Source organism: Gracilinanus agilis, chromosome 5, assembly GCF_016433145.1.
Source record: "Gracilinanus agilis isolate LMUSP501 chromosome 5, AgileGrace, whole genome shotgun sequence".
Lineage (NCBI taxonomy): Eukaryota > Metazoa > Chordata > Mammalia > Didelphimorphia > Didelphidae > Gracilinanus > Gracilinanus agilis.
This window is the reverse complement of record NC_058134.1, coordinates 34,053,651-34,077,217: the sequence shown is the minus strand read 5'-3', so window position 1 is coordinate 34,077,217 and position 23,567 is coordinate 34,053,651.

The following is a 23,567-nucleotide window of genomic DNA, read 5'->3' as shown; positions in this document are numbered from 1 at the left end:
TGTCCCAATTTTCCCATATTCCCTTCAACATTTGCCATTTTATTTTTCTGTCATATTAGTCAATCTGATGAGTATGGGGTGGTACTTGTGTTGTTTTAATTTACATTTTTTAATGAATAATAATTTAGAGCATTTTTTATGTGACTAGGGATGGTTTGAATTTCTTAATTTGAAAATTGCCTGTTCATATCCTTTGAATATTGGTAAATTGGGGAATAATTTGTATTCTTATAATTTTACTCACTTCTCTATAAGGTTTTTAAAAGAGAAATGTGCTGTAAAAATTCCAATTAATTTTCTGTTTTTCTTCTAATTTTGGCTGCACTGGTTTTGTTTATCCAAAACCTTTTTAGAGGTGGAGTCAAGATGACCACTTAGAAGCAATGAAAGTTGAGTCCTCTGGGAAAACCCTTCCACACCAATCAAAAACAAAGTGCTTCAAGTGGGACAGACAACCAAATCCAATAACAGGACAGAGCCTGGGGACCCTCCTGCTTGATTCAACTTAAAAGGTACAGAGAGAAGGTTGAATTCTCAGGTTTGAGGAAAAGAAAAAAGGAAGGTCCCAGGACCCTTCTCCCACTTACTGCTCTGAGACTCGGTGATTGCTGGGATCAAGACTCTAGCCCAGAGGGAGTGCCTTGCTACAACAGCTATTCGAGGTTCAGGGCTCTGACTACAGCTGGCAAGGAGGCAGCTAGAGGAGGGGGCAGAGAGGAGGGCAGCTTGGTTGCAGTCTTTAGCTACCACTTTCCACCTTGGGTCTCCGCCTCAGGAAGTTTTGGCTTCAGGGCACATCCAGCTCTGCAGATCAGCTTGGCCCAGCTTTATCCTGTCTATCGATAGTACAGATAAGAAGCCTTCAGAAAATATTAAAAGCTAGAATTGACTAGCTTGAAAATGAGGAAAAGAAAGCGAAAGATGATCTACAAAGAAAAACAGACCAAAAGGAAAAGGATGACCAAAAAGCCAGGGATGAAATTCAGTCTTTAAAAATTAGAATCCAACAACTAGAAGCAAATGACTTGACAAGGTAGCAAGAGTCTATAAAACAAAATCAAAAGAATAAAAAAATTGAGGAAAATATGAAACAAAAGAACTGGAAAATAGATTCAGAAGAGACAATTTAAGAAATATTGGACTACCAGAAAATCATGACAAAAGAAAAAGCCTGGACATCATTCTATAGGAAGTTATCCAAGGAAACTGCCCTGACATTCTTGAATAAGAGGGTAAAATGGAGATTGAAAGAATCCACAAATCACCTCCTGCATTTAATCTCCAATTGACAATGCCCAGGAATGTTATAGCCAAGTTTAATATTTCTCTTCTTTGCACAGAATAACCCATAATCTCCTGGTGCTAGCAGGAAAATTATGTTCACAGTGTTAGGCATAGAAGAACTGAACTGGTATTTTTATGCCTGAATACAAACATACATAGAATTGATGGATTTTTTTTCAATCTAATCCTACTATGTGCCATGTAACTGTTTTAAATGGGATACAAAGAAAGAAAATGCCTATCTTGAGTATAGTCTTGAGGACTATACATTCAGTGTGATAGGGTGGAGAGCAGCCAATGCAAAGACATGAAGTTGGGAGATGGAGAGGGTCCTGTGTAAGGAATAACAAGAGAGCCAGTTTGGCTGGACTATAGACTGTGTAGAAGAGAGAAACATGTTCTAAAACTATAAAGACAGGAAAAGAGTGGGCAGTGGAGAGCTTTACATCAGAATGCTTCTTGCCAACAATGAGGTCTTGGAAATCATCCAGCCCAATAGCATTCCAGCTGTGCTGGACAAGATGTACATGGATGACAGCTGGCAATAGGACATGGAAATAACTTCTATCAAGCAGGATGGAAAAGAGTTTTGGTTCAGGGTGCAGATTGGTGGAGAGGGAAAGGAGAGGGAGAAAGACACTAAAAATATCTGAAAACCTAGGTGGTGATTATGAGAAAGCAAGACTGTGGCTTACTTGGATCATGGAATCCATGCAAACTATAAGGTTCAGAAACAGAGCTGCACACATGGATGAAACTTTGAACCATAGGATAGGTTTGGACAAACTCACAAAGGGCTGAGGGATCATATTGTAAACCTTATAGACATACACAGCAGCATATTTGACTCCTGTTTGAGGAGATGAACCATAGAAACATCTAAGAATGAGGAGGAGGATGTAAAATAACATCTAATATATACCATACACTAAATTCTTTAAAAATTTCATCTGTTTATTCTTACAATAACCCAGGAAGGTAGTTGCTAATATTATTCCTATTTCATATTTGAAGAAACTGAGGCACACAGAGATTAACTAAAATGCCCAGGCTCACACAACTAATAAGTGTCTGACATCATATATAAACTGAAGTATTATTGACTCTATAGGCACTAGATGGCATAGTGGATAGAACTCTGGGCTTGAAGTCAGGAAGACCTGAGTTCAAAACCTGGCCTTAGACACTTAGTAACTGTGTGGCCTTGGGCAAGACACTTAACCACTATTTGTCTTAATCCACTGGAGAAGGAAATGACAAACCACTCCGATATCTTTGCCAAGAAAATCACACGGACAGTATGATCTACAGGGTCACGAAGAGCTGAATGTGACAATGACTGAACAAATTACTAACTTCAGGCTTAGCATTCTATTCACTGTGTCACCACCTACAATTGAATCTGAAAGTTGGAAAGGAAATGTCCAGTGGTATCAGGCTCAAATAGAAATGGACCGTTGATGCTTCATATTGACTTAGAAAACCACAAATTAATATTTTCTATATAACATTGCAATTTTATTTATTTTGTTAAATATTTCCCAGTTATATTTTAGTATTTTTCAGCTACATTCGACACCTTTGGTCTAACTACTCTACCCTGAAGAACAAATTTCTTATTTCTCATTCAAGGATTAACTGAGCAAAAATGCTGGTATATATTTAGATGACTATGATTATAAAGTCATGAATGAACATCCCAGGTGAATCTCAATGCACATTCTGTGAAATTTGAAATGGCATTCTCTTCACTGTTTGTATTGAATAATGGTACTCAAGGCATTGCAAATAGAAAAAGAAGTAGATTCTGTGAAAAGCAACCATTCCAGTTAGCCCATTGTGGATCAGATAGGTGGCTCAGTGGATAGAGAGCCAAACTTAGGGGGTCCTACCTTCAAATTTGACCTCAGACCCTTTTTAGTTGAGCAAGCAACTTAACCCCAGTTGTCTAGCCCTTATCATCCTTCTGCCTTGAAACCAATGCTTAGTTCTGAAGAAAAAGGTAAAGGGTTATAAAAATTTAACCCATTTCTCCCTTAAACATCTCTGAATCTCCTGTAGCAGGGGGCTGACTAAAAATGAAAAGGCAGTAAAAAGCTCTTTTAGGGCTGATTCTTGGGTTTGACATCACCCACATAAAATCCATATGAGTATGACTGGGAAGATCTCTGATTGGATTGTAAGAGTTACATTATAGGAATATTGAGCTTAAATAGGACTACTAATATCTGCCCATGGCAATACTTCAAAACATGACTTTCATTTAATTAACATTCTCATGTCTTTAATGATGCTAATCTAAAGCAACAACCCAAATTTCTTTACTAGATTAGGCAAAGAAATTAGGCAGCCTGTTAGCTACACAAGGATGGATCTTACTTTGAGGTCCATCCCCAACATTTATTGATCAGCCTAGCCATTGACTCAGGCCTCCTTTAGCTGTGTTGCAGGGATTGGGAAAGAATAGATTCCAAATGCCCTCTGGGAGTTATTGCCAAGGTTGCTACTAGAACTTTCTCTGATGATACTCATGGAGAGAAGGGCACCCAAAGAAGCTGTCTTTATGTATAGATTCATAGTATAATGAATGGATGAAAAATATTAAGAACTTACCCTGGCAGATCCTAGAGATGTAAATATAAGCAAACAAAGCAGATATTGCCCTCCAGGAACTTAAATTCTTTTTTTTTTTTTTAATCATTTTTTTTTAAACCCTTGTACTTCAGTGTATTGTCTCATAGGTGGAAGAGTGGTAAGGGTGGGCAATGGGGGTCAAGTGACTTGCCCAGGGTCACACAGCTGGGAAGTGTCTGAGGCCGGGTTTGAACCTAGGACCTCCTGTCTCTAGGCCTGGCTCTCACTCCACTGAGCTACCCAGCTGCCCCGGAACTTAAATTCTAATGGAGGAAGACAACACATTAAGGAGATGGAGTGTGTGTGTGTGTGTGTGTGTGTGTGTGTGTGTGTGTGTGTGTGTGTGTGTATAGAGGACTGAATATAGCATTGTGGTTTGGAAATGTCTGGGAAATGAAGTGTTAGCCTGATTCTGGGAAAGATGAGGCAAAAGTCAGTCATCAAAATATAAGCATTGATTTAGCCATATTGAGATGTAATTTTATCTAATCTAATTTTCCTATCTAGGAAAAGACAATTTGGAAGCCCAGAGTTATTATGAAAACAGAGGAGGTCAGCCAGAGATGACTGTTTTGAAGCATTTCAAGGAGATGCCTGATGAGGAGAATTGTAATCCTATCAAAGATTAGGGAACTGTAAGGCTGCCAGGAAAAAAAAAAAGCAACACTCTCTCTTCTTCCCAATAAACCTCCATCTGGTTTGAGGTAACAAGGAAAGACTTGGATTTTGGCTGGGAGGGCATTTCTGAATACTGCTCTGGATAAGAAAATGGGTCCAAATTCCAAAACAAAGTCATTACCTTTGCATGAATGTAACCCTAGCAGGTATTTTAACAAGACTGGAAAAAATAATGTTAGGAGGCTGGATCTGGCTTGTATAGGTGGGAAAACTAAATCACTTTGGCAACAGTCAGGAATGGAGCCAAAAGAGGCTGTGTTACGTGGTACAATAAACACGAATCTGACGTGGATTCAAATCTTGGCCATTTCATTATTCAGCTATGTGACTACTTGCAAATCATTTAATGCCTCAGAGTGTCAGTTTGCTTATCTATAAAAATAGGACACATAATTCTTGTACCTCACTTTCATTGACGGATCTATTTGCTGATTCACATACTCAACATTTCCTCTCCTGTTCGTGTATCTTTGCATAGTTTGGCCCCCAGAATGGAGAATATTTCCTTCTTACTTTTGCCTGTTAGAAGACCTACCTTCTTTCAAAACTTAACAGAGTACTGCCTGTTACACGAGACCTTTCCTGACCAGCTTGCTTCCAGATATTAGGACTTTCTCCAAGAAATTACCTTACATTTTTTGTTTTTACTGTTTAAAAAATCCATATATTAATCTTTATTAGCACTTAAATATATTAAAAATGAATATAGTAAAAGCAAGGGTTTCATTTACACCTAGAAAAATTTGATAAAATCACAGAAATAGAAATTTACATGAATCAATATCTCTTTTGCATTTGTGCATCTCTTTTGTATTTTCTAATTTGTGTATACAATATTTAACTTAATAGAATGTAAACTCCCTGAGGGAAAGGATTTTATAATTTGTGTCTTTGTACAACTAGTGTCTCGCATGGTATCAGGCACATGATAGACACTTAATAAATGCTTGTTGATCGGTTTAATTTTATTTTTTGGTCTAGATCTCTGATTTCATGGATATAGGAATTTTCCCCTGAGGAAATTATGCCAATGAAGATTGAAAATATTCTGCAGTGGGTAGAGAGCTGACCAGGGCATAAGAGGATAAGTGACTTCTTTAAGAGGTTAAGTAAATCTTAATTTATTGACTCTTTGGAGAGAAATGAAAAACAACTTACATCTTCACAGGTTTAATTATATCATAAAAACTCCAACTATTTCTTATAAAGCCACTGTCCATGTCATGATCAATGTCTATTTTCTTGGTAGCATGGAATTGGGAAGGAATTAAATAAATTTGTGGGTAGAATAAGAGATTGGAATCAGGAAAACCTGGGTTCATATCTTGCTCCTGATATTTATTGGCCTTGTGTCCATTGGCAAATCATTTATCTTTGTGGCCTTTACAACTCTATAAATTATTGATGGATGGGAATCTATCCTCAGAAAAGAGTTCTCTTATGACAAGATCCTAGATCTCAGACTTTTGAAATTACATCTTCATAGATTGTTAGCACTAGAAATGATCTTTGAAATTATATTGTCCAATCTCCTCATTTGACAGATGAACAAACCTTTAACTTTTCTTAAGAGAGTGCTTCTAACTTAAAAAAGAAATGATCTTTGAAATTAAATTGTTCAACCTCCTCATTTGACAGATGAGAAAACCTGCAACTTCTCATAAGAGAATGGCTTTAACTTCAAAAAGATTTAGACAGGTCAATCAGATTAATTTGTAATCACCACTTTAGGAAATGAGAATGTTATTTGAAATTCATACCAATCAACAAGATTTTATTAAGTCTGAATTCGTGCCAGGAACTGTATGTTATGCTGGAGATGCCACGACAAATGTGAAATTTCCCTATATTCTGATGGAGGGGGACAACAGGTATACATACAGGTGCAAAGACTGAGAAGGTACTAGTAGCTGTGGAAAGGATGGACATGAAGGACCTCTTGCAGAAGGCACAGAGGCTGATTGTAATTTTTTTAAAACCTTATCTTCCATCTTAGAATCAAGAATAATTATTGTTTCAAATCAAAGAATGGCAAGCTTTTGGCAATTGATGTTAAATGACTTGCTTAAGGTCTGAGGCCAGATTTAAACCAGAATTTCTAGGCTTGGCTCTTAATCCACTTTACCACCTAGCTGTCCCTAGGCTGATTCTTAAAATTTTAGATTATAAGAGATAAAGTTGAAGACAACTAGACTTCTGAGTAGGAATGCCCCATAGGCAGTGTAAGATGGAGCATTGTGAGTGAAGAACAGTAGTTAGGCTAATAGTACTGAACTACAGACTTTGTAGAGGGAAATTATATATAAAAGGACTAGACAAGTTTTGATATATGATTGTAATGGAATGCTATCATGCCAAAGGAAATAATAAATATGATGATTACAAAAAACACCTGGCAAGACTTAATATCATGTGATGCAAAGTGAAGAGAGCAGAACCAGGAGAATCTTGTACATAGTAACAGCAAGAATGTATGATGATCAACTGAGAATGGCTTATTATCAAGGCAAAGATCCAGGACAACTCCAACGAACTCGTGCCAAAAAAGGACATCCATCATTGCAGAAAGAACAGAGTCTGAATGCCGATTGAGACACACCATTCTTCATTTGATTTTCTCCATGAATTTATCTCTAGGGTAAGCATCATATGTCTTGTTTCACAACATGATGAACAGGAAATATTATTGTGTGATTATATATGTACAACCTATGTATAACCTTGCCTTCTAGGGGAAGGGAAAGAGGTGAGGGGAAAGGAAAAAAAGTTTTTTAAATTTATTAGTTTCATGTTGAATAGGAGACTTTTGAAAAAAAAAAGAAAATTAATGATAATCATGGCAAAAAAGAAAGAAAGAGCAATGATGAATCATTTAAAAATACAAATAAGGGAGCAAAAGAAAATGCAGAATGGGAATCTGACAAGCAAAGTAGTGTGGAACTACCATGTTAAATTTGAAACACGTATGTTTTAAAAGCTGTAGGTAATAGAGAGTCACAATTTCACATGTGACCATTTTTGTTCTTTGATATAGAAATGTTCATGTTTGCTAATACTGATCAAGTTCATAGTAATAAAAGAGAAAATGTTTAAAAAAGACTAGAGAGGTAGGAAAGGGCCAATTTGGAATCCAGATTGCCTACAGAAAAACATTTGTCCACTTTATTCTTTCCCTTGACCTATCTAGTGTTGAAGGAAATTTTGTAATGAAGCCTTAATGATTCTCTCTTTATGATGATACCAGATATTTAGAGGAGGATGAGTAACCCCTCCATGACACTGGACGGGGTAGGAATGGGTAAACAAAAGCTAGCAGGGTCTCAGTCTATTAAAGGGGACAAAAATGTGTCTTTAGTTGGTTGAGTTTATGACTAGTTTCTCCCTCTCACTGCTTATATTGACTTTTGTGATAATCGAATCCTTTATTTTACAAACTTAGCCTTGGAGACAGAATAATGAATGGATCATTGGCTGAGTTGCAGTCAATAGGCTATTATAATTTTCCTTAATACAGCAATATTGAAGTGATCTGGGCTGTTTGGAAGCTTACAATTTGCTGAATAATAAGTATAAAAATGGATATACATAATGATGAAGGCACACATCTAAAAAGAGCCTCATAATTAGAGAAAGAAGACACCAAAAGGCTGTAAGGAGGAGAAAATTGGCCTCGAGGTTAAGTTATTTGGGAACCTAGTGAAGATCATGACTGCTCTATGCTTGTATAAAGGGAAGTGAATTATAATGAAAAGAACAACAAACAAAAAAGCGGGCCTCTCTTATCTGAAATAATTTCCATTTAGGGGATTTCATATTAAATTATGTGAAAGGGATATTTCTTAAGAGACATGCTAAAACTTTTCAAGGTTTCTGAACTGAGGTGCCAGTCATCCTCAGTACCTTGTTTGATGAGATTATCCAGTCAGAAATTTAATGTGTAATGGGGCTTTAGAGTTCACCTAATCAGAGGCGTCAAATACACAGCCTGTGGAGCACAATACTCCGGTATAGTCTGAACCAGATTAAAATGTAGCTCTCATCTGATTTAAATGTTAATTTATTGTTATTATTTTTAAAACCCTACATTCTGTTTTAGTAGCAACTCTTAAGATGGAAGGGCAATGTCTAAGCAAGTGGGGGTAAGTGACTTACCCAAGGATGCATAGCTAGGAAGTGTCTGAGGCCAGATTTGAACCCAAGTCCTTCTTGTTCCATTGCCTGGTGCTCTATCCATTGTATCACCTAGATTCCCAGAATTATTTAAAAAAATACATATATAAATACACCGAAGTTAAGGGTCTAAAAAAATTATATTGTTTAAAAAATACATATATAAAAAATATGTGGTTTTCTAAGTCATAATGTGACCCACAGAGAACCTTCACCTCTGGGCCTCAGTTTTTTCATCTGTGAAATGGGAGAGGTGAAATGAAATTGTGCAATGTAACTCAAGAGGTAAGTGAAAGAACCAGAATTCAAATCCGGATCCTCTAGCTCAGAATCTTTCCACTTTACTCCTGTAGCTAACATTTTTTGTCATCCTCTTTTTATTCTGCATTTCTTTTAGATAACTAGATTTCTTGTAGGTAAAAGATAATTTGACCCTCTGGGACTGAGAAGCTTTAAAAACATATTGGTACCTTGAGCACTCAGCTTATTTTAACCAAAATTGGAAAGAGATGAGGGTTCCAGCTCTTTCTTTGTACCAGAAAAGTGCAAATTTAGTTTTCTTTTACGAGGTGTTTGCTGTTTATATTTTTGGTATTAAAAGATAAATTATGTTGATATTATACAATACCATACATATATTTTATGAATTTCTGGGTTTCTATACTTTTGCCGTGTCATCTGCTGGTCCTCCCATGTCATCTGTGACTTTCACAAAACTCCCCCAAATTCCCATTTCATTTCTTAAGCTAACATGATTTGTTGAAACCCCAATGGAGGAAGCCATGATGTGGAAGGGATGCGTGTAATTTAATGGAAGGTAAACACTTTAGCAGTGAAATAGTCCGGTTTCCCTTTGCTCGTGGTTACCACTGTTTACACTGATAAAATACAATCTCTTTAGTCTTTCATTTGGTGGGCTTCATTTTCTGGCTACTTTTTGTTCCCACGCTGGCATCTTTCCAGAGACCAGAACATTCTGGGGAAGACTCCCCAGCTGCCCAGATGGTGTGTTTTCAGGAAATGCAAATGAATTTTGCAATTAGCTTAGCAAAATATAATTAAGAAGGTAAATCTTTTGCAAAAAAAAAATATTCAATGTATGAGAATCTAGATCCTCGTTCCACTGAGCACACCCAGGCAAGTTTTGTTCTGCAAAATCTCCCTTGTCCATTTGCAGCAAACAGGTTTCTCTCGGTGGAATATACTTTATCCTTGCCTGGGCTGCCAAGAGATTCTAATAAGGGATTTGTCAGCCTCTTACAAGTGACAAGGGCAAGCTTCTGAATGGTTGGATTGGCATTCATTTGTCTGCCTTTGCTACATACTGCTCACCCTCTTCCTTTATTTCTGCCTACCCACTCCACGTCAGGGTCAAGGGTGGGACAACTAGGCGGGAAAACTCAGTGAGACTCAGACACCGAAGCAGCTATTCCTTCTTCTCCTGGACGGAAAGGTCTCAAGTTCTGAACCCAAAACTCAAAAGAAAAGGAATATCAGACTCTGAGCTCTTTTTTATACCACTTGAAAAATCAGCTTTTCTCATTCACATTATGCCATCTTTTCACTGAAAGTGCGCTTTGTAGCATGCGAAGAATGGAAGGCAGGGATAAAGATGTTCCTCCATCCCTTCCTAGACATTTTTGTACCAAACGCTCTGTGATATTTGCATAATCTTGGTCAGTTAGCAAACTGGAGTCAAAAGCTTACGGATTAATTGAGGGAGCGTGTCAGAGGACTAGAATATTTCAATAATATTTGACAAAAGGATATCTTTAAGAAATCATAACGGTTTAAAACAAAAGCTACATTTCTAATTCTGGCTGAATCATGAGGTGATTATTCACATTACCAAAGGATTTTTAACATTACACATTAAAAAATAGAGCTCTGTTGGTTAATAGGCTCTATTAAACATAATCAAATTAAAATTAATATAGACATAATTTTTTAGGATCATGTACATCTATTCCCCCCTCTCTCCAATCTACCCAGTGCATAATCGACAAAGCCATCCTCCTAAGGATCAGGTCTGATAGTATCACTCCTCTGTTCAAAAAAGTGTCAGTAGCTTCCGATTGCCTACAGTGATGGGCAAACTTTATAAAGAGGGGGCCAAAGGAAAGGAAATTCTCATCTGTCAGTCTGTTTCTAAGGCAACTCTTTGGAAGTTTCATTATATTGTATCCTACTCGTTGTATTCGTCAGATTAGGAATAATGTCGTGTGGCCAGATAGAACATTTTAAGGGGCAGCATCTGGCCCGCGGGCTGTAGTTTGCCCATCACTGGCCTATAAGATAAAATATAAATCACTAAGCCTAGAATTTAAGGACTCCATAATTTGCACCCACTTACCTTTCCAAATGAGATCAAATGAGATATTTTTAAAGTTCTCATCACAGTGCTTGGCACACAGTAGATGTTTAATAAATACTCTCCTCCCTTTTCACTTTCCCTCTTTCCAGCCTCATTTGATACTGCTCCCCTTTATGTACTTTATATTCTAGACCAAATGTGCTGGGGCAACTGTGTAGCTTAGTGGATTGAGAGCCAGGCCTAGAGACAGGAGGTCCTGGGTTCAAATCTGACTTCAGACACTTCCCAGCTGTGTGACCCTGGGCAAGTCACTTGACCCCCATTGCCTAGCCCTTACCACTCTTCTGCTTTGGAGCCAATACACAGTATTGACTCCAAGACAGAAGGTTAGAGTTTTTTTTATTTAAAGTGCTATTACTTGTTCCCTGAACTTGTCTATCTTCTCTCTGTCCCTTTGTGCAAATTCTCATGACTGGAATGTATTCATTTCTAATCACCTTAACTATTACTTTCTTGGTGAAACACTCTCTCTCTCTCCCTTCCCCTTCCCCCCCCCCTCTCTCTCTGTGTTTCTGTCTCTGTCTCTCTCTTTGTCTCTCTGTCTCTGTCTCTGTCTCTCTGTCTCTGTCTCTCTCTCTCTCTGTCTCTGTCTCTCTCTCTTTGTCTTTACCCCATATTATCTTGTATATCTATAGATATGTTATATTCTTAGATCTCAGCATAAAACTCTCTATATAAAACAAATATAAGAAGTCATTTTATTTCTTTGGACCTATTTCCTCGTCTGTAAAATAAGGAAGTTATACTACATGATTTCCAAGGTGGCTTATATCTCCAAAAATATTATACTATGAATTGGTGTGCATGAAAGTCATTATTCTGGAGATAACTCCCAGTGTGGAAATTTCCTTCCCTGAAGTTGGTAAGACCCAGAAAGCTTCCCTGCTACATAAATCTTAAATAACTTCCCCATTGAAACAAAGCTAATTAAAAGAGATATGGAATTTGAATCTAGCTTTTCCTGTCATTAAGCCAAGAAATCTATTCATTACACTATGCCCCCTTTAAATTCACCTTTCCTAAAGTAGATGCTTATAAAGAATATTAAATTTAAATCTGATGACTTATACAAAACAATTTATTGTGATATACAGAAATTTTATTTTGTCAATCAAAAATAATTTCTGCATGAGGAATCAAGAGCTGAACAAAAGTGGAATTTGCATGCCCTTCTGGACGGTGTCCTTTCTGTCTCCAAATCTTCTGTCCTCAGCTTCCAATTTCATTCATCTCCTTCCCCCCGACCCCCGGTGTCTCCTTTTATGGATATGGCTGTCCTACCATCTTTTGACAGCTTCATGAGACTGTCAAAGTAAGAGACATTGATTAGAAGTGATTTGACTTTTTTTTTTTTACTATTAACACTGGTATCCCTTATATAATATCTAATGATACAGCCATATTTTTTGGGGGTTGCAGATATCACAGGAAGAGACAAGTAGTGATTCACTGATGCATTAAATGAGAGGTTGTTTAACCCCTACTTGGACACCTCTGGTGACAAAAGATTTTTTGCATCTCTTGGAAGCCTGTTACATCTTTGGCAGATCAAATTTTTAGGAAGATCTCCCTTAGTTTGAGCTCAAATCTGTCTCACTGAAATTTTCATTTCCTAGTACTAGTGATCATATGTTATGAACAAGGATAAGTAATCCTTTCCAATGCAAAATTTCAAACATTTATTGCTTGAATAAGAATTGGGAGTTTGTTATATTTATGTAGTAGAATCTTATTGTCCCAGAAGAAAAGGTGAATATGAGGAATTTAGAGAAACATGGGAAGACTAGTATGGAATAAGACAAAATGAAGAAAGCAGAGCCAGAAGAACAGCATAGATAAGGATTACAATGACGTAAATCAGTGGTTCCCAAACTTTTTTGGCCTACCTTCCCCTTTCCAGAAAAAATATTACTTAGCCCCCTGGAAATTAATTTTTTTTAAATTTTAATAGAAATTACTAGGAAAGATAAATGCACCTGTGGCCATCACTGCCCTCCTGGATTGTTGCAACACCCACCAGGGGGTGGTGGTGCCCACTTTGGGAATCACTGATGTAAATGAAAGCAAGGTTAAAAGATGCCCAGAGTTCTTGTAAGTAACAGTCTTTGTCTCAGAGAACAGATACGGTTTTTTTTCCTCTCAAATGAGGGATGGAGGACTTTGGATGTGAAATATTGCATATAGTGTCGGGAATAGCTGATCTATTTTTTGGTTTTACATTGTCATTTTTCTTATTTAAAAAGAAGGGTTTGATGGAGGGGGTGGTTTAAAAACAATACATGAATAAAAGAAAACATTTTTTAGAAAGGCTTTGGAGACTTAAGCTTCTCAGTTTCAACATAACCATTTGAAAAGTTTAAAAATTCTGCTAAATAAATCACAGGTGGCGTTTTGACCAATAACATATGAACTACTTTGCTTCACTTTTTCTTCACATTTGGATGGTTGACCGAATTGACCAAACTGGCCAGTTGCTTTTTCATAAAGGGCATATCCTGAAATCTCAAATTTGCAGAATCTAATAATTCCTTTTAGCTTCTGTTTTTATATGTTCATTTATGTGGAATTATCTCTTAATACAAAAGTATTTTATGGAAAACAAGTACTGAGCTTTAAGACCATGTTCTATTTTCTCATTCTTTTAGGTCTCCATAATTCCTGGGTTTAATGTCTAATTTGTATAATCTTATGTTCTGAACAGCCACAAATAGGCTATGTCTGTTGAGTTCTGGCAAACATTTAATAAGAGCTGGCACTTATTTGACTCTTCAAGTTTTGAAAAATGGTTTACAAAAGTCATCTCAATTAATCTTCCAGATACTCCTGGGAGATGGGTGTTATTATTCTATAATTTTACCTACATAGAATTTGAGACTGTCAGGCTAAAATACTAAGAGTCAGAGGTGTATTTGAATTCTGGTCTTCCTAATTCCAAGACTAGAACTCTACCAATGGGCCATCTAGTTGAAAGAGACCAGTAAATAAAGATGTGGCACCATAAGATCTTCATCCATGAACCAGTTCAACCCAACAAGTGCTCAAGCTCCTACTCTAATTAATCTAACTTGCCATGGAGATGCTGGGAATGCAATGACAGGTCCAGTTTCATTCTTTATTCCATCTTGTTTTCAAAATAATTGTCTTTCAGAGGAGAGAGTATGCCAGTCAGGAAGACCTGGGCTTAAGTTCTACCTCTGACATGTCCCAATGATGTGACTACTAGCAAATCATTCACCAGTTTTGAACCTCATGCAAATCTCTCTGAGATTTGAAATTATCTCTGAGATAAATTATAGACAGAATTATCTGCCTGATATAGCAACATGTACTTTTTTTTAAAACCCTTGTACTTCGGTGTATTGTCTCATAGGTGGAAGATTGGTAAGGGTGGGCAATGGGGGTCAAGTGACTTGCCGAGGGTCATACAAATAAGAAGTGTCTGAGGACAGATTTGAGCCTAGGTCCTCTGTACCCCAGGCCTGGCTATCTATCCATGCCCTTGGAAGGGACTTTAGAGATCGCCTGGTCCAACTGACTCATCTGACATAAGAGAACAACTTTAACTTTTCACTATAGATGAGCCTTGATTCCTACAAGGAAGTCAATTAGCTTTCTGAGCCTCAGGACAGTCTTTATGACTCAGCTACTAAGTTACAGACAGGGTGTTCATGCTGGGATAAAGATCACATCTCCTTGGATGGATCGCTACATGGGAGAAGGAGTTACACAATAGCCTGGCAATTAACTATCAATGGCTCACAGTTGCTAACCTGTCTGATTTTCACTATCTCTTCTTGTTCCTTGGAAACAATTGGAGAATGAAATGAAGGTCAACTACAGGAGAGGGAACTCTTCAAGCCAAGAGATGCATTATTCTTTGGACACAGGCACTTCTTATGCACCTTGCCTTAAACTTATCTCAATGAATATATATACATATATATATATATGCAAGTTATATATACACATATACACAGACATACATATACCCATATGTATTTATACATAAAATACATAATGTATAGATTTACTATATTCACATATAGCACATGTATTATATAGAGTATCCTACATGTAGCACATAATATATATTTATCCAATTTGTTATATGTAATTATATAATATATACCATATTATATATACCATATTATATTTAACTAAATAGGATACATATATGGTATAAACACTATATATTATATATGACATACAGTATGATATATATATATATAACTCATGCTATATGTAGGTGAATATCTACATGTTACATATTTATATACAGACACATTATGGATATATATTATATGGATGCATTTTAGTTGAGATTGATATAGACACTTTTATATGCACAAATATTTCATAGAATTTTAAATCTAAAGCTGGAAGATTATCTAGGTGAATTCCCTCATTTTATAGATGAACAAGCCAAGGTCATAGAAGTTAGGTGACTTTCTCAAGCTCAGAGGTAGCATTTGAACCTAGGTCTTCTGACTCTAGAACCAGGATTTTTCCTATTGTGCTATTCTGATTAATAGAATACAAGCATATGCATGCATGTGTATAGTATATTGGTATATATACATGGCAAATAGTTATTTGTTTATATAAATGCTTACTGGGCAGCCAGGTGGTATAGTAGACTGAGCACCAAATCTGCAATCAAGAAGATCTAAGTCAAAAATTGGCCTCATCCACCCACTATGTGACTCTAGGCCAGTCACTTAACCTTGGTGTGCCTCAGTTTCTTCATCTTCAAAATGATCTGGAGAAGGAAATGTCAGATCACTCCAGTATCTTTGCCAAGAAAACCCCAAATGGGGTCACAAAAAGACACAATTGAAGAACAACTGAATGTCACACATAAAACTACATGAGTTACAGGTGAATTCAAAATTTGCTGAATAATCTTATCATAGTGGAATAATGTCCTCTCCAACAAACCAGATGAACTTCTCAGTGTCCCATTCCAAAAATGAGGTCAATGTCCTTACTCTCTCTGACTTTTCACATGTTATAAGAAATAGTGAACGTTCTCCAATTATTGAAGACTCTTGCTATTTGCCTTTCTTCCTATATCTCTACCCCCATCCTAATGAATCAGAGTTCAGAGAGGGCCACAGCTATGACCTTTAGGCATTAACTAGGTGATTAAGAGAGTTGGGAAAGAGAATAGAAGCCCATCTAGCTCAGAAATATAACTCAGCAGGCAAATGGGAAGACAAAAAGGACTAGGAAAGTGAAGAGTGATTTCTTAGCTTTTAGAATGGCTACTTGGACAATTGGTTGGGCTTAGAGGAGTCAGGCAACATGGCTGTTCAGGTCTACAATAGATTGGCCTGAGTAATGTGAGAATAGGTGGCTAATAGAATGAAGAAGAAACTCCCTCAGTTGGATGCTCTGGCTCTGCCATTAGGGCATACTGTACTTTTGTGATTGATGTCTTTGTGAGTGACAGCAAAAGGGAACAGGGAGTCCAGGAACAGGTAATAATGGAGATGATATTATGGATCATTGTAGTAAATTAAATTGTGGGCAGTGCAATGGAAAGAAACAACAGGAAAAAAAATCTTGGCTGACCCCATCACCATTTTCTGAGCCAAGTAAGTATCAGCAGAAGAAACTGTAGACTTTTCACAAACTGATGCAGATATGATGAAGAAATCTCAGTGACCTTGGGAATGGAAATGAAGGACACAGCAAGACCCAGATCTTGGCAAGCCAGATGGGATCTAGTCTGTAGAGATTTTGATATTCTGTTCCAATTCAATGCCACCGACTCTCTCCCCCTGCCTAATTATCAAGAGGGTAAATTGACTGATGAGCAAAGCAATCCATATCTCTGAGCCAGGGCCATTCTCCAAGGCTAGAAATAAATGTCACATCCGGCATAGGAAAGGTCATTGGAAGGGAAACGCTGATGAAACCCATTCCATTGCCATATGATTTAAAGGCATGAAAAGACTTTCTTTCAAAGCTGGGAGCTTTCAAAAGCTCTTATCTGTCCTCACAGGCTGAGGTCTGAATCAAGCAGTGGTGTGCAAGGAATTGGGGGAGAGACTATGCATATGTGTGTCCCCAAATGTGTATTATTAGAAGAACAATCTCATTTGGCAGAAATTATACTTGGGTGGGTACAATTTCTGGATGTTTCCTTTACCACAAATGTATAATGAAAAACATTCAAGTTTTTGAAACAGTAAAATCATTAGTGCTTTTTGGGGAAACAAAGTTTCAGGAAATCCTGTTCTTGATTCCACTAATCATTGCTGAAGGAAATGTTTCCAGAACACATTCATTCACTGAAAGATTGCCCTTTAGAATGGATGCCAATAATTCAGGCTCTCTGAGACTTAGAGTCCTGAAATCTTAGCCACTTCAACCAATGGCCAGGTCAAAGAATGTCAGATCAGTCCTACTCATTGTTTTCTACAACGCTCCATCTCCCATCTTACCATCTTAGTGCTGGCTATTTCCAATGTCTTGATTTCATTCCCTCTTCACCTCTCCTTTTCGGAATCTTCATTTTCTTTTTCAAGAATCAACTCAAGAGCCATATTCTTCATGAACCCTTTCATCATTATCCCCCTTGTTTGTGGATTCCTTATTAGAGTTACCTTGTAATAATATTGTCTATATTCAGCATATACTTGCATACAGCCATGTCTTTTCCAGTTTTCTGTGGGACAAAGCTCCCAGAGGACAGAGACTGTTTTGTTTTGTATCCTCAGCACCTATCCCAGTACTTGGAATACATAATAAATGTTTATTTCTCACTTGCTTGATAGAAGGCAGACTCTTCTTTGTCAAAGTAATTTGTGCATTGCCCTGCCTAGCTAGATCCTGCTCTGAGACCTGAATGACACAACCGCTATTCAGACCTTGGCTTTGTTTCTGTCCCCAGCCATGGTGATTTCTGCTTCTGGCTTGATCTCAGACTTTCTCTTTGATATATGAAAGTAGGCTGCAGGCTAGTTGACAGTCTTCCTCCTTTATTGACCTGGCTTCTTTCCAGTGCCTTAGGTCTCGGTGTGTTGACCTTGATGTTTCTCTGCTGATTCCATTTCTGTCCTGCCTTCTGACTTAGAAAAGATGCAACTCCCTTTGAAGCCCCTTTCTGCTCTTGGCATGCTTTTTGAAACAATAGTGGAGCATGTCATTAGGGGTGCCATACCTACACTTGACTCATTCTTTGCTTTTCTCACTTCTCTATGGACACCGCAGGTTAATTCTGGAAGCTGAGACAGCTCTTACTGAGAGGTGTCATTGTATGACAATATCATCAATATCAACTTGAAAAGGAGATCAGGACAACTTAGTCCAATTCCCTCATTGTATAGATGAGGCAGCTAAGGCCCAGAGAGGGAAGTGACTTGCCCCTAGGTACCTAGGGCTTCTAGTTCTGACTTTTTGGGCCAAGTAGAACCAAGCTAATCTCTCTTCTGAGAGTGAAAGTTTACAGTGGCAAAACCATAAATAGCTAGTTTCCATCTTCCTCTCCATTTCAATATGATTCTATTTTTTAAGTTGGTTTATTAGATTTTGTTCTCTTTCAGCATTTATACATCTGTTTTCTTTTCTCTTCCTACCCTCTTCTTGCAATTGTAATGAACTTGGTTAAGTCTATTTTATTTATGGAGCCCAGCTGATAGTACTTTTGGATCTTTAGTTATTCTCAGTAACACTGGGCTATCTTGGTAACTTCATAGGCCCATTTTTTGCCCCAAAGAGAATCACATAGAACTTATCCTAAAAGCTCTTTTCACATAATGTAGCCACGGTAGTACTGGGAGTTGCCTCCTGTAAAGTAAATAAAACCTCATTGATTTCTCTGAGGCCACATAATCTATTTTGCAGAATTTTTTTCCCATAGAGTTCAAATCCCTATATGTGGCTTCAGATTGATGAGTAACTGGCATATTGGGCATAAGAGCTGTCTGGTTGAAAATATCTGGGACTGTTGGTCAGGCTGCTTTTAGCATTCCCCTTGTTATCTAGTCTACTTGTTTATACTTTTAAAGAGCCCAGGGTCTTCTCTGTCTTGTCAGGCTTGTTGCAAAATGAAAATGAAAGCTCTCTACCTCCCTAGGGGTGCAGAATACAGCTAACAGGGTGGAAATATTGGCCTTATCTGTAAACATTGCCTGCTATGAATTTCTAGGTAAGAACTAAAGGCTATCAACAGCTATGCTGAGGCAGTCCAAAAATCTGCCTACATCTGGTATGGGTTGTCTATAAGATCTGAGATGTGACGGTCTCTTATATTTATAAAGTGATTAAAATTCATAAAGTATTAATATCTCAACAAACCTATGAGGTAGACAACATGAGGTTGTGCTATCACTATTTTACAAATGAGGAAACTGAATCTCAAAGAATTCATAGGAAACCCAGATTTCAAAAGCTGACTTCTTCACAATCATTGTCAAACCCCTCATTTTACAGATGAGGAAACTGAGGCATAGAGTCAAATGACTTTCCCAAGGTCACACAGCTAGTAAGTATTTGGGGGTGGAATTCAAATCAGTCTTCTTTCTCCGCCTTCATTGCTTTATCCCCTACCCCATGGTCCTTCTTGGTTGCATAGTAAATCTTACAGATGGATTTTGAACTTTGGTGTTCTGAAACTATACTTTTCAATATATTGTGATGCTTCTTACAAGTGTGTATCTTTTCATTCCAGCATCTGTACTACTTGGGAAGATAATTATTGTACTTTGTATTCTCAGTGTCTAGTATAGTGCCTTGCATGCAGCAAATGCTTACTGGTTGAGTAAGTCAATTCAAAGAGTAATAATTTGATACTGAGTTGTACAGAGATACTTAGTGGAGTATCCCAGGGAAGTTGCAAAGATAGGAATTCAGATATGCTGTCAGGAATTCTTCCTCAAAGTAGAGCTGTCCAACAGTGGAATAGATTGCCTCAAGAGGTGATAGATTCATGGAGGTCTTCAATAAAAGATAGGACGATCATTTGCTAGGTTTTACCATAGCAGCATTTCCTTTCTCTATGAATCAGTTGCTGAAATCCTCTCCAAAGATGAAAATTCTTGAGTTTGGCAAGCTATGCTAGACCCTGGACTATTAAGCTTTTTAAAAATTAATGACTTAGATTGGTGATTCCCAAAGTGGGCGCTACCGCCCCCTGGTGGGTGCTGTAGTGATCCAGGATGGTGGTGATGGCCACACTTTTTTTTTTTTGTATTACATTCTATTCTGAGTTCATTAAATAGTTTCATAATTTCCAGGGGGCGCTAAATAATATTTTTTTCTGGAAAGGGGGCGGTAAACCAAAAAAGTTTGGGAACCACTGACTTAGATAAAGGTATAGATGATATTCTTGTCAAATAGATAGAGGGCATAAATCTGGGAGCACGACAGATAACAGAGTCACAATACAAAATGTCTTTGATGGGCTAAAACATAGAGCTGAAGAAATGTAATATTCTACAGTAACTTCCAAAAAAACCTGCATAAGTACAAGATAGGAGAAGCAAGATTAGGCAGCAGTTTTCCAGAAAAGGATCTGGAAGCTTTAGTGGACTACAAGCCTTATGTGAGGGCAGCTGTGTATTAAGAGCAGGGTCTGAAGTCAGGAAGACTCATCTTCCTGAATTTGAATCTGGCCTCAGACACTTATTAGCTGTGTGACCCTAGATAAGTCACTTAACCTGTTTGCCTCAGTTTCCTCATCTGTAAAATGAACTGAAGAAGGAAATGGTAAGCCACTCCAGTATCTTTGCCAAGAAAACTCCAGACAGGGTTATGAAGAGTCAGACTTGACTGAAATGACTGAACTATGAGTTAACAGTGTAATATTGCCATCAAAAAAGCTAATTAATTGAGAGGTGGTAGGTTCTCCCCTTGACTGATTCTCTTCAGGCAGAGTCTCTATGATTATTTATTGTATGTGTTACAGTGGGGATTGTTTATTTCAGTTACGGTCTGTATTCAGTGATTGCTGAAATCCCTTCCAAATCTAAAATTTTGGGATTCTGAAGTAAATGCTTATTGAACTGGCTTATGTGAGAGTACAAATTAATTTATATCAGAGCTCTAAGGACAGAGAGGCTACTTCTAATGAGAGTAATAAGGAAGGCTTCATGGAGGAGGCATTTGGGATGAGTTCTGAAGATAAGTCACGTGGATTCATATGCCCAGACTTCTCCTTTCTACCTATGAAACCTTGAGCAAGACACAATTTCTTCTAGTCTCAGTTTTCTTATCTATAAAATTTGTGGGCTGAACTGTATGATCTCTAAGGTCCCTCCCAAGCCTATGAGACTAAGGATGGAGAGAGTTTTCACAGGTATATGTGTAGTGAGAAGATAACTGTTTTGTATCACAGGGAAACATAGAATATGTTTCAAGTCACTTTTCAAAATCCAGTCAAAAGGCATTGCTAAGACAGTTTTGTTAAAAAGTACAGAGTTGGTAGTGATTTATATCATAGGCTAGATAGATATATTTATGTGGATGTATATATATTTAATATAACAAATGCATAATATAAACTATACATATAATATATAATATAAATGCATATTTATATTATGTGGCATAGCAAATAATTGCTTGATTTAAGATTATGAAACCCTGAATTCAAATTCTGCCTCAGATGCTTATTATTTGTCTGCCTTGAGTGACTTACTTTCTCTGAGTCTCGGTTTCCTTGTGTATGAAATGGGAATAATTAGAATCATCAGTACCTAACTCCCAGGGCTATTATGAGGACCCAATGGGATAATGTAAATAGAAAACTTAGCACTCTTAAAATTATTTTTTAAACATTTTTCTATGTTTACATGATTCATTTTTCCCTTCCCTCTTCCTTCCCCCCTCCCAGAACCAATATTCAATTCCACTGGGTTATATAAATGTTATCATTTGAAACCCATTTCCATATTATTCATTTTTGTAATAGAGCAATCTTTTAAAACCAAAACTCTGAATCATACACCTATATATACAAGTGCTGTCATATGTTTATCTTCTGCATTTCTACTCCCACAGTTCTTTCTCTAGATGTGCATAGCATTCTTTTTCATAAGTCCCTCAGGATTGTCCTGGATCATTGCATTGCTGCTAGTATATAAAGTCCATTACATTGGATCATTACACAATGTTTCACATTCTGTGTATAATGTTCTCTTGGTTATGCTCATTTCACTCTGCATCAGTTCTTGGATGTTCTTCCAGTTCATATAGAAATCCTCCAGATCATCATTCCTTATTGCACAATAGTATTCCCTAACTACCATATACCACAATTTGTTCAGCCATTTCCCAATTGAGGGAGGCCCCCTCATTTTCCAATTTTTTTGTCACCACAAAGATTACAGCTTAGCATGTATTTTTTTAAACCTTTACCTTCAGTCTTGGAATCAATACTGTGTATTGGCTCCAAGGCAGAAGAGTGGTAAGGGCTAAGCAATGGGGGTTAAGTGACTTGCCCAGGGTCACATAGCTGGGAAGTGTCTGAGGTTGGATTTGAACTTAGGACCTCCCTTCTCTAGGCCAGGCTCTCAATCCACTGGGCTACCCAGCTGCCCCCTGGCTTAGCATATTTTTAAAAGCTAGTTGTCATTAGAATGAATGTGAGTACTTCTTTTTTTATTCCAGTAAAAAGAAGGATAATTGAGTATTTCCACTAGCTTTACTGGTATTTTCAGCAGAGTATCCCAGGTTCAGCAGGTTAACCATTCACATTTTTTAATATACATGTAAATTTGGTCTTGGAAAGAACCATAGAGATCATTAAGTCCATCTTTGAGGAGAAAAATTGTTGCATTCATAGTCAAAAATCAAAAATAGCCCTGCCACTGACCACCAGGAAAGTCTTGGAAAGGATTTTTCTTTTTCTCAGGCTTCAGTTTCCCCAACTTCAAAATAAAAGATATTAGACTAGATGGCCTTCTAAATGCATTCTATATCTGGACCTATGATGCTATGATATTAGAACTAGATGATGATTAAGGTTCCTTCTGGCCGAAAGTCTGTACCACTGTGTGTGACTATGACCTTTCATTTTGTAGACAAGAAAATGGAAGCTTGGAGGGGGCAGTCACTTGCCGGTGGCACACAGGTAATAAGTAGCTGAGAACCAATTCAAATCTAGACCTTCTGTCATCCTACACTTTTCACTGTCCCATACTACCCTTTACTAGGTGTCACTGAGATAACAGCTTGTTAACCAAATGTGCCAGAGAAGCACTTTTTGGAGTTTGTCTTATAGACCATCTATTTTCCCAACGTATCTTTTTATTTTTAAATGAAATAAAATTTTAAAGTAAAAATTATCCTAAATGTTCCCTCTGCTCTCATTCAATTTTCCCCTGGTAGGAATTAAATTTATAAGACTGTTGACTTTAATTACAGAAGGAAGCTTGAAAATCTTCTATCAAAATTTAATTGGCTGTCATAATAGTATGGC